The following is an 11,436-nucleotide window of genomic DNA, read 5'->3' as shown; positions in this document are numbered from 1 at the left end:
GATTCACCGATTTTTTTTTTTCCTCATTACTAAGCCTTGCCTAAGGTCAGTGAAAGCGTGTGCCCACTGCTGGTCCTTCGCCAAACCTCTTTTTTTTATTCAACTCCAGTAAATTTTTTTATTCAACTCCAGCACTTCAGCTTCAACCCATAACACCATCACTCGCTCCATTCTTTAATTACAGCAGTGCTGCACATACACACACACACACAACACAGATCAATATAATGTTTCCTTCACGATTAATGGATGAAAGCTTGGCTTCAACCACTATCAAAATGAAGAACTGGGAAGGAGGTAGAGAGAGAGAGAGAGAGAGAGAGAGAGAGAGAGAGAGCTGGATGGGCAGTGAAAGAGACAAAACCTTTCTCTGTGTGACACTAAAGACAGTGTGACAGTGTGAGCTGAAAGTCTCCATACAGGAGTGTTAAGCATCTGTACTGATGGAGCCAGAGCCCATTGAGGAGCTAAGCAGAGCCACACATTCAGTCTGCCTGAACTCCTGCCCTTATCACATGGCCGGGTCACGCCAACACCTGATACCAACACAATACCCCTCTCAATTCTGCTTAAACTGGAACCTGTGTGTGTGTGTGTGTGTGTGTGTGTGTGTGTGTGTGTGTTGTGAAAAGCTGCTTTTGTCTTTTGGTTACTGAGGGTAAGGTTGTGCTCAGATTTAGGTATATAGCGTTAATTCAACAAACCTGTGTATGTGTGTCATCCCAACAGAAAAATCTACATTTTCTCATTACAACCAATACCAAAAAAGATAATAAAAACAGAATGCAATGATGTGCAAATCTCCTAGATTCATATTTAATTCACAATAGAGCATAGAAAACAAATTAAAGGTTTGAACTGAGCAAATGTACCATTCAGAGGAAAAATAAGGTAATTTGTTGGCTGCAACACATCTAAAAAAAAGTTGGAACAGCTCAACAAAAGCCTGGAAAAAGTATTAAAATTAAACATTTGGAGAAACATGCAAATAATTAGGTTAATTGACAACAGGTCAGTAAGATGATTGGGTATAAATAGCGTATCAAATCTGTGAAATCTGTAAAAGACTGTGTTTACAAATTGTGTAACAATTTGGAAATAATGTTCCCCAACATAAAACTGCAAAACAGTTAAACAAATCATCATTTACAGTACAAAATATTATCAAAAGTTCTAAATAATCTGGAGACAAGGGATATTTAAAACACTCATGATTCTGCAATGACAATCACTGCATAGGCTCATTAACAACTCCAAAAATTATTGTCTGTGTGCACAGTTTGCCATGTCATCCACAAATGCAGGTTAAATCTCTATCATGCAAAGAAGAAGGCATGCACGAACATGATCCAGAAACTTCACCTTCCTTTCTGGGTCTTATTTAAAACTGAGGCAAAATGGAAAACTGTTCTGTGGTCAGACAAATCAATGATATTCATTTCTTTTTGGAAACCATGGACACCACATCCTCCGGAATAAAGAGGGGAGGGACCATCTGGCTTGTTTAAAAAAAAGCATAGATTAAATAGATTTGTAAATAATTGCATTCTGTTTTTATTTACATTTCACACAGTGTTCCAACATTTTTGGAATTGGTGTTGTATTTGTAAGAAGACCTGGTACACAGATAATGATTCACTTCCATTAATGCTTCATTTCAACCTCTCCATTTTTTTGCGCAAAATCTACATAAACCTTTACCTCACAAATAACCCCATCTTGGAAGCCTGGATCAGAAAACAAGAGATGTGTTTGGCTTACTTCAATTAAAATGTTCTCTTTTATCAAACAGCATGAAAGTAAAACGTAACAAGTAAACAACTTTTTAATTGACAAAACTATATAAATGAATCTACTAGCTAACAACCAATAGCATCAGCCTGCAAAGAAATTGGGCCAAGTATTCACTCACACACTGTAAAGTGGATTAGCTGACAGTTCATGAAGCTAATGCCCAGACACAGAACTCATATGTGATTTTATACATCCCATTTCACAATTAGTCCCCATTTCCTCTTAAAAATAACTCTAATCTTCTGGTAGGATGTTTGACTGAAATTTGTGGAGATTTGAGCTTATTCAATCACAAGGGTAAAACCAAAGTCAAGGAATTCAATAGGGTTGAGGTAAGAGCTCTATTGAAGGCCATCATCATTGAGCTGGTTCGTATGCAGGGGCATTGTCATGCTGAAACAGGTTTGGGTCTTCTAGATAAATTGAAGGGAAAATTTAATCCATAGAACTCCTATACAATTGTGAGCTTTTAACATCATGGAAACAGCTTGGGGAAGAACCACACATGGCTGGAAAAGAACAGGGGTCCCAAAACAATTGTCCGTAAAGTGTATTTTTATACGCCAGCATTTCTGTAGCATCATACCATCCTGGTGTTTTTATTTCAGAAATAACTTAAATGAAATTGGCTGAATCTATTGGAAGATAATTTAGTTTCTTTAAAAAAAAAAAAGTGCATATAAAAAACTGGCAGTGCATATACTGTATACTTACACTCCTGTTTAATTAAACACCAGAAATCAAACAAAAGATTAATACTTTAGGCTCAATAATGTGGTTTTATACAAAACACTCGCGTCATAATTATTTTCATCCTCCAATTTGAAGTTTTAACCATTGTTATTTGAAACAATGACACTCGTAAACAGAATGCCAAAAGACTGAGAGCAGCACATCACATGGTCCGGAGGGAAAAGCATCATTTCAGACATAAGTGAAAACAAATGCTGAATGTGATCCTTTTTGACAAATTACAAAATTTAATAGAGCACAACCGACCTAATTGCACCAAGCAGATTATTTAGTAGTCATTTGCTGACCCCACATTAAAATGTCACGGAAGACAACACAAGGAAACTGATTACTGTATTAGTAGCACAAATGTTTGAATTTATAATGTAGTAATTGGTGGCAGTTGCTGGGGCTGGGTTTTCTCACAGGCTTTTCTGGGAATTGAGGTGTAGGATCAGGAGCCAGCATGTATTCAGTAAAGCAGGTCAGATACATAGTTATATCAGAATTATATGTAGTTTTTTTTAATACATAATCAAAATCAGGAACAACATTAATATGCATATTCCTTTTCTTTATGTGCAACAAACTAGGTAATGCAATGTTATGATGATTGACTTTAAGTCAAGTCAAGTCAAGTTTATTTCTATAGCGCTTTTCACAACAGACATTGTCTCAAAGCAGCTTTACAGAAATCAACAGTTAAGGTGAAAGGTGTGCATTTATCCCTGATGAGCAGTCGTGGCGACTGTGGCAAAGAAAAACTCCCTCAGATGTTATGAAGAAGAAACCTTGAGAGGAACCAGACTCAAAAGGGGAACCATCCTCATTTGGGTGACATCAAGAGTTTGATCATAAATCTTTCAACAATACAGAACACTGGAGAGTGAGAACTAACATGAGTACTGGAGTATAAGATTATAAGTAATGTTCTTTCTACAGTTTAATACAGTTATTTTGGTTATAAAACTAGGAGCTACTGAGCTCAACATTTGTGATCATCACAGATCCAGCATTTAACCAAACGAATGTATGAATGTGCAAATGTTAAACTTTATTTTCATTTGAAACTTCCTGCCTTAGCATGAATAACCACTTTGCACACTCTTGGCACCTGGACAGCTTGTTTCTCCAAACATTTAGCTGAAATATTTTGCCATGCCTCTTGTAAACCTTGCCAAAGTCGTTCTTCACAAGCTGGATTTTCCTTTCTGACCTTGAGGTCCAGTTAATCACAGAGCAGTTCAATAGGATTTAGGTGCAGTGACTGGGCAGGGCATTCCAAAAAAGATAACACTCCAGCTGAATGTTTGTTCTGTAAATAATGCTTAAAGAGCTTGGGTGTATGTTTTGGATAAGTATCTTGTTATATGTTATTATCTTTTCAATTAGCTGCAGTCCAAATGGAATTTGCATGGTATTGAAGTATTTAATGGTAGTGATGTTGGTTCAGTATTTCTTTCACTCGGAATAAGTCTCCAACCTTCCCTGCTCCAAAGCAACTGCAAACCATTAAGCTTCCACCCTCCATTTTTTATGGTGTGTGCGAGGAAGTCTGCTAACATCTTACCTCCGGATCTGCATTTGACATAAGTTCTTCTGTTAAAGCCAAAATGTCAAATTTGGATTCTTCCAGTCATTTATTGTCCAATTCTTGTGTGCTTTGGACATTCTTCTAGTTTATTGCATATAAACACATGGAACATGTGTGTGTCTCAAAATCAATTGAAGAAACCAGGAGTTTATAAATTGCTGTCTGCATTTCTGTCTATAGTGTGGCATGTTGAACAATGTGCAATCAAAAATTTCAGCAGCCTAGTTCTTTCTTCTCATTGATATGAATGTAAAGAAGGGCGCAAAACACGACAACTCAAAGCAGCAGTAGTAGTTTATCAGTAGCAAAAGCAAGGCTGCAACGCCTCACAGGCTAATATGTTCTGTTCAACAGGAACCAAAGCTACATTTCCTTTACCATTAATCTACATTTCTCTTCAGGGTAGCTTGAAAATAGGTATTTACTATTATAAAATGCAGATTAGTATATAAGTAACTGTTCTTTACAGTAGCTTTGGAGTAGTTTACCTCCTTTTAGCATTAGAGAGAAGCTTGTAGCTTCAGGACCTGTATTTTGGGAAGTGCTCAAAGTGCACTGATTCATGTGGTGTGCAAAGAGAATAAATAGTGTAGGCTGAATTACAGTACATGTCTATGTCAGAGAGATGTTTACAGTAGCCTAATGTGATCTCCTCAGGCAATGACGCTCCTGCCAAGACACATACACAGTGTTCGGGGTCAGACAATCCCCTTTAAGTATACATGCAGATACGCAGCACGCTCACACACTTACACTTCTGTGTTGTTGAAATGAAAATGATAACAATCGCATAAACAGAAATACAGATTTACACTTTCACACAAGGCCTGAGAAAGAGAGAGAGAGAGAGAGAGAGAGAGAGAGAGAGAGCACGGACCTCTGATCATTAATCACCTGAAAATGTCTCCACTTCTATTTTCCACTGCCATGAGAGAGGCAGATCCAGACTCCTGGAGAGGCTCAAACAATTTTCCCCCTCTGTCCGCTTCCAACTTTCCTGCTTCATTCACTCTGTAGTCTGTTCAGGGCACATTATTGGTTACATTTGTTTTGCATCCAGTTCTTCATTTCAAGTATCCTGACAGTCATGAATCACTATAAAGCAAAAAAACAACAAAAGAAAAGGAGCTGAGAAAATGAACAGAAAATGTGTCCCAAATATATCTTTTTGCTTGTACACTAGATTTAGCATGGTACACACAGGAAGTCAAAAAAGAACAAAACAATGTTTTAGGTTACACTGAATTTGCAATAGCATCACTATCATCAACCATCACAGTGTTGAAAAGTATTTGCGTAAATGTACTTCGTTATTGTACTTAAGTTTTTTTTTTGCAACATTCCAGTTTTACTGAGGATCAAAGATATAAGCAAATTTCACTCTCAACTCAACTACATTTATAATTCAATACACAGTATGTATGTTTTACTCCGCTATGTTTTAATTGCCAATGACCGTTATCAACTGCATTGTGTACTTCTGTTAAAGATGTCATTAACACTCAACACTCCCTGCATCTGCTGCCTGTGAGCGACTTTGTAGCACTGCTGGCCTCATTTTCAGTTTAAAAAGAGTTCGAATAAATTCCAAAAACTTTGAGAACCACCTTTTGTTGAAGTCGAATGAAAATATTGTCCCGATCTGAGACTGAGAGGTGCATCAAATCAATCAGCTCTGAATATTTGGAATTACTTGATCTAAAATGATTCACTTTACACAATTGCACAATTCTGTTTAAATTTTTCTGCTACTGTGCACCATATTTTGTTACGACAGGTTTACTGGCAGAGCTATTTTGCTATTTTGTGTATTGTCCTGCACTGTCCTGTGTTGTCTTGCACTGTCTTGTGTTGTCTTTTGCACTGTTTGCACCAGTTGCCACATAAAGTGCATGTGTGCAACTGGTGCAAACAGTGCAAAAGACAACACAAGACAGTGATGTCATGTCACAAAGTAGAAGAATCATTAGTATTCAATAGACATAAAAGTATATTGAATACTAATGATTCTTCTACTTTGTGACATGATATTGTCATTTTATTTGTTAATTGAAGATCCCCTTGACCACTTTGCCTTTTGACCGATTTGTTTGATCTTTGTTTCATTCTGTCATGTTGAACAGCTTGTTGTGTTGATATTGGTTAATGCAGGTATTCAATTCAATTTGTATTTTGGGAAATAAAAACTCACAAATCAACTGTTTGTCTTTTCGCACCATGTGTCTTGGTTTTGAAGACTAGTGCATCTTTGAACCCATGTTTAATATGAGTCAAATACTTAAATATTGTTCAAATCAGATTCTCTAAGACTTTTGGAATTAGTGACTTTGAACTAATGAAGTAAGTTTTGCAGTCAAGTATGAGTTTCAGGTTTATCTCAAACTATCATCATACTGACTAAATCTAAACAGCAGGTTAAATATTCATGGTTGTTGATTAGTAGATAATCTCTACAAACTCTATTGACAATGTCCCTTTCTCACTTTTTCTGCCTGTAGATGCTCCAGTTTCTAGTTTTGCTGAACATCTGTATAATATCAGCTCATTCCTTTTTTCATTACAATTACAAATTCAGATCATGTTGACTCTATTGTACACTTCATGACATGCTGTTGAAATATACATAGATTCATATGTTGTTGGGAAACCGCTGCTATGCTATCTGTAGACAGGAGGTGTTTAGAGTGTTTGTATTGAATTATACCAGAGCAAGTTCAATTCTCTAATCTGATTTGACTTCATGCCTCAGACAGTAGTTCTGTCTCTAACATGAATAAAATACACTATATATATATATATATATATATATATATATATATATATATATATATATATATATATATATATATATATATATATATAAACCATTTTAGTATATCTTCTGAAGGGAAAATACTATAGAAATGAAACTTGGATATATTTTAGAGTAGTCAGTGTGCAGCCTGTATAGCAGTGCAGATTTACTGTGCTTTGGAAATAACTTAACATACAGCCATTATTGTCAGAATAGCTGGCAACAAACGTGAGTGCAGCCTAAGTGATAACAGCTGTATGTTGTGTAACCATGCAAAGCCACGTCCTATTTATCATGTTCATCTTTTTGTCTGCTTGACAGGACCATACAAATTTGTGTATTTTGTATCAGAGCAGTTAAAATTTGGTGCTTTGAGTACAATTCTCTCATACTGACCAATGGATTTTCAACATGGCACCTTATGGCAAAGACTTTCTGAGGATTTGAGAATTAGAATTGTTGCTCTCTTCAAAGATAGCTGAGGCTATTAGAAGATTAGTGGCACTCTGAAACTGAGTTACAGTACATTGGCCAGGGACATACAGAGGTTTTCCAAGAAGGGTTCCCCTCGGAACAGGACTCGCCAGGGTCCATCAAAGATGTCAAATCTGTGCTGTGTCAGGTACAGAAGCTGGCTTCAAAAAACAGACACATAAGTTCTGCAGCATTGCTTTAGCGGTTGCAGAAGCGGCTGGTCTGCTTGTCAGTGATCAGACCATATGCCGCATACTGCAACAAGTCGGTTTGCATGGCTGTCATCCCAGAAGGAAGCCTCTTCTGAAGCTGACTTACAAGTAAACCTGCAAACGGTTTGCTAAAGACAACCTGTCCAAGAGCATGAATTGCTGAAACCATGTCCTGTGGTCTGATGAAACTAAGATAAACTTGTTTTGGTCAGATGGTGTCCAACATGTGTGGTGACACCCTAATGAAAAGTAGAAGAGAAAATTATGCCTACAGTCAAGCATTGTGGTGGTCGCATCAGGGGCTGGGGCTGCGTGAGTGCTGCTGGTTCTGTGGAGCTACAGTTCATTGACGGAAACATGAATTCCAACATGTACTGTGACATTCTGAAGCAGAACATGATGCCCTCCCTTCAAAAGAAGGAGGAGCACAGGGTGACGTATGAGAGTGGAGGAAGGTGAACTATGTTCTATGTAGGAGATGAAACCTGAAGGAGATTTGAGACTGTAAGGTGTTGGCAGGAAACAGTGTAGCTAGACAGCATCGGATGGTGGTGTGTAAAATGGCTTTGGAGGTAAAGAAGAAGAGAGGGAAAGTGAGGACTGAAAAAGGAATAAGATGTTGGAAACTGAAGGAGAAAGACTGTAGTGTAAGGTTCAGGGAAGAGGTCAGACAGGGGCTCTGTGGTGGTGAGGAGGTGCTGGATGATTGGGCAACTATTGCAGAAGTTATAAGGGGGACAGTTAGAAAGGTACTTGGTGTGACATCTGGAAATAGAAAGGAAGACAAAGAGACGTGGTGGTTGAATGAGGAGGTGCAGGAGAGCTAAAGGTAAAAGAGGTTGGCGAAACAGAAGTGGGATCGGCAGAGTGATGAGAAAAGAAGGCAGGAGTACAAGGAGATGCGGCAGCAGGTAAAGAGGGATGTGGCTAAAACTAAGGAAAAACATATGAGAAGCTGTATGAGCAGTTGGACACTACGGAAGGAGAAAAGTAATTGTACCGATTGGCCAGGCAGAGGGACCGAGCTGAGAAGGATGTGCTGCAAGTTAGAGCAAAGGATGGAGATTGAAATGTATTGACTAGTGAGGAGAGTGTGTTGAGAAGATGGATGGAGTATTTTTAACAGCTGATGAATAAGGAAAATGAGAGAGAGAGAGAGAGAGAGAGAGAGAGAGAGAGAGAGAGAGAAGGGTGGATGATGTGGAGATGGTGAAGCAGGAAGTGGATAGGATTAGAAATGAGGAAGTGAGAGCAGCTATGAAAAGGATGAAGAGTGGAAAGTCGGTTGGACCAGATGACATTCCAGTAGAAGCGTGGAGATGTTTAGGAGAGATGGCAGTGGAGTTTTTAACCAGATTGTTCAACAAAATTTTGGAAGGTGAGAGGATGCCTAAGGAATGTAGAAGGAGTGTGGTGATACTGTTTTTAAGAACAAGGGAGATGTGTAGACCTGCAGTAACTACAGGGGAATTAAGTTGATCAGACACACCATGAAGTTATGGGAAAAAGTAGTGGAAGCCAGGCTGAGAGAAGAGGTGACCATTTGTGAGCAACAGTATGGTTTCATGTCAAGGAAGAGCACCACAGATGCCTTATTTGCTTATAAAGAAGGTCAGAAGGAGATGCATTGTGTGTTTGTGGATTTAGAGAAAGCGTACGACAGGGTGCCAAGAGAGGAGATGTGGTATTGTATGAGGAAGTCAGGTGTGTGAGAGAAGTATGTGAGGGTGGTGCAGGACATGTATGAGGACAGTGTGACAGAATGTTGAGGATGGAGCCGCCAGGAAGAAGGAAAAGAGGAAAATAGCAGGTAGTTGGTTTGAAAGAGGCAGATGTAGAGGACAGAGTAGTATGGAGACAGATGGTCCACTGTGGCGACCACTAATATATATATATTTATTATTATTTTCAACATTGCACATCAAACTAAATACTTTCCAACTATGAAAGAACACGACACGTATGGAATTATGTAGTAAACTATAAAGTGTTAACGCAAAATATGTTTTATATTTTCAATCCTTCGAAATAGCCAAGTTTTGCTTTGATGACAGCTTTGCACACTCTTGGCATTCTGTCAGTCAGCCTCATGAGGTAGTCACATGGAATGGTTTTCCAACAATCTTGAAGAGTTGAGAGGTGTTGAGTGCTTGTTGGCTGCTTTTCATTCACTTTCTGCTCCAACTCATCCTAAACTATTTAAAATGGATTTAGATTGGGTTTTTGTGGAGGCCAGGTCATCTGATGCAGAATCAATTCCATCAATTTTTCTTCTTGAAAAATAGCTCTTACATAACCTAAAAGCGTGTTTGTGGTCAAGTCCCACCATTACACCACCTCCTCCTCCTCCATTCATCACAGTGAAAACACAATGGGAATATATAAATTGTCCTATTTGTAGTGTGCTTGTTGAATTTCTTTTTCTTAATTATCTTGTATGTTAGGACTGAATATATCTATAAGGGTTTATACTGAATAATAAACTTGATTTAACAACAGGTTTATACTAATGTATTTGTTCTAATGTGTTACTGTTTCTATAGTAACAGCTCATACACAGTGACTTCTACAGCAGACATGCCACATAGTCTAGATTAAATAGATTAAATGAGAATACATAGTGGATTAAATCATGTTGCTTGTAGGAAAAAACATCCACAACATTAAATTAAATTATAAATGATATAAAAAAATATATAATAGAAAAGACTGGGTGGGAGAGATCTATGAAGAGCGTGTATGAGTTAAATCTGTAAGTGTAGGTGACATAGGCGTTTGGAGTGTCTTCACTCTCAAACAACAGTCAATATATAAAATGTGTTATTTGATTGTGGTTTAAAAAATGAATCCAAAGAATTTTTGGAAGAAGTCACACATAGACTGTGAATAATTATAATATTTTTTCCCTTTTTTGTATAAAAAATTGGCAGACATTTCAGTGAACTGTAGTTTAACTGTCATAGTAAAAAATAATTACCCAGTATTTTTCTAGTCTGTACCACACACCAGCTAATATCTGTTGTGTAGGGATATGTAAATAAAAGTGCAACCAATTTTGATTTACATCAACTTTAGGGACTATTTTTGCTTAATGATTTGAAAACACATCACCTATTTTGTTGGTTGATTAAAATTTCAGTGTGCTAATGTGAAGGCTTTTCTCTTTCTGCATCGGCAGTGTAAAAATGTTTTAATTCAAATTACCGACCTTGGACTTACACTTGGCATGCACTTATTACGTTTTAAAGTCTGTTTTGCTCAGTGGCACTGTCTGGCAGTTTCACACACCTGTCATTATTTCTATTCTGAATGCTGAAAAAGCTCTCTCTCTTTTTCTATCTCTCTCTCTATCTGCCGCAGGCTAAGCTGCTTGATTAATTTACATACACACATAAAAAAAAAACCTGTCACTGGTACTGTTGATGAAGGCTGTCATATCTTATATGGACGTGTATATATATTTATTTCTATGCAATCAAGAAATCATAAATCTTTTCGTACTCTGCATTTGCATAAAATGACATTTTACTATAGTCAGCTCAGAAGCTAATGTTACCTTACATTGGTAAATGACTACCTAACTACAGGAAGATAGATATTGCTAGCCCATGATTTAACAGTTATTAAGTATGTAAGTACCCCTATATAGTGCCCATGTAGTTGTATAGCATTTACTATGTAAATGGATTAATTTAACTAAGCAGAAGAGTTCAACAACAAGATTCCAGGGCCAGAAAGTGAATTCAAGTGGCCAAGACAGGCAAAATTAAAGATTTATTGAAACCCACAAAATTCATAAGTTGAGCAGTAAAGTTCCTGTGGCTGGAAGGGGAATT

The sequence above is a fragment of the Silurus meridionalis genome, chromosome 1 (genome assembly GCF_014805685.1).
Source record: "Silurus meridionalis isolate SWU-2019-XX chromosome 1, ASM1480568v1, whole genome shotgun sequence".
NCBI lineage: Eukaryota > Metazoa > Chordata > Actinopteri > Siluriformes > Siluridae > Silurus > Silurus meridionalis.
This window is presented reverse-complemented; position numbering follows the sequence as displayed.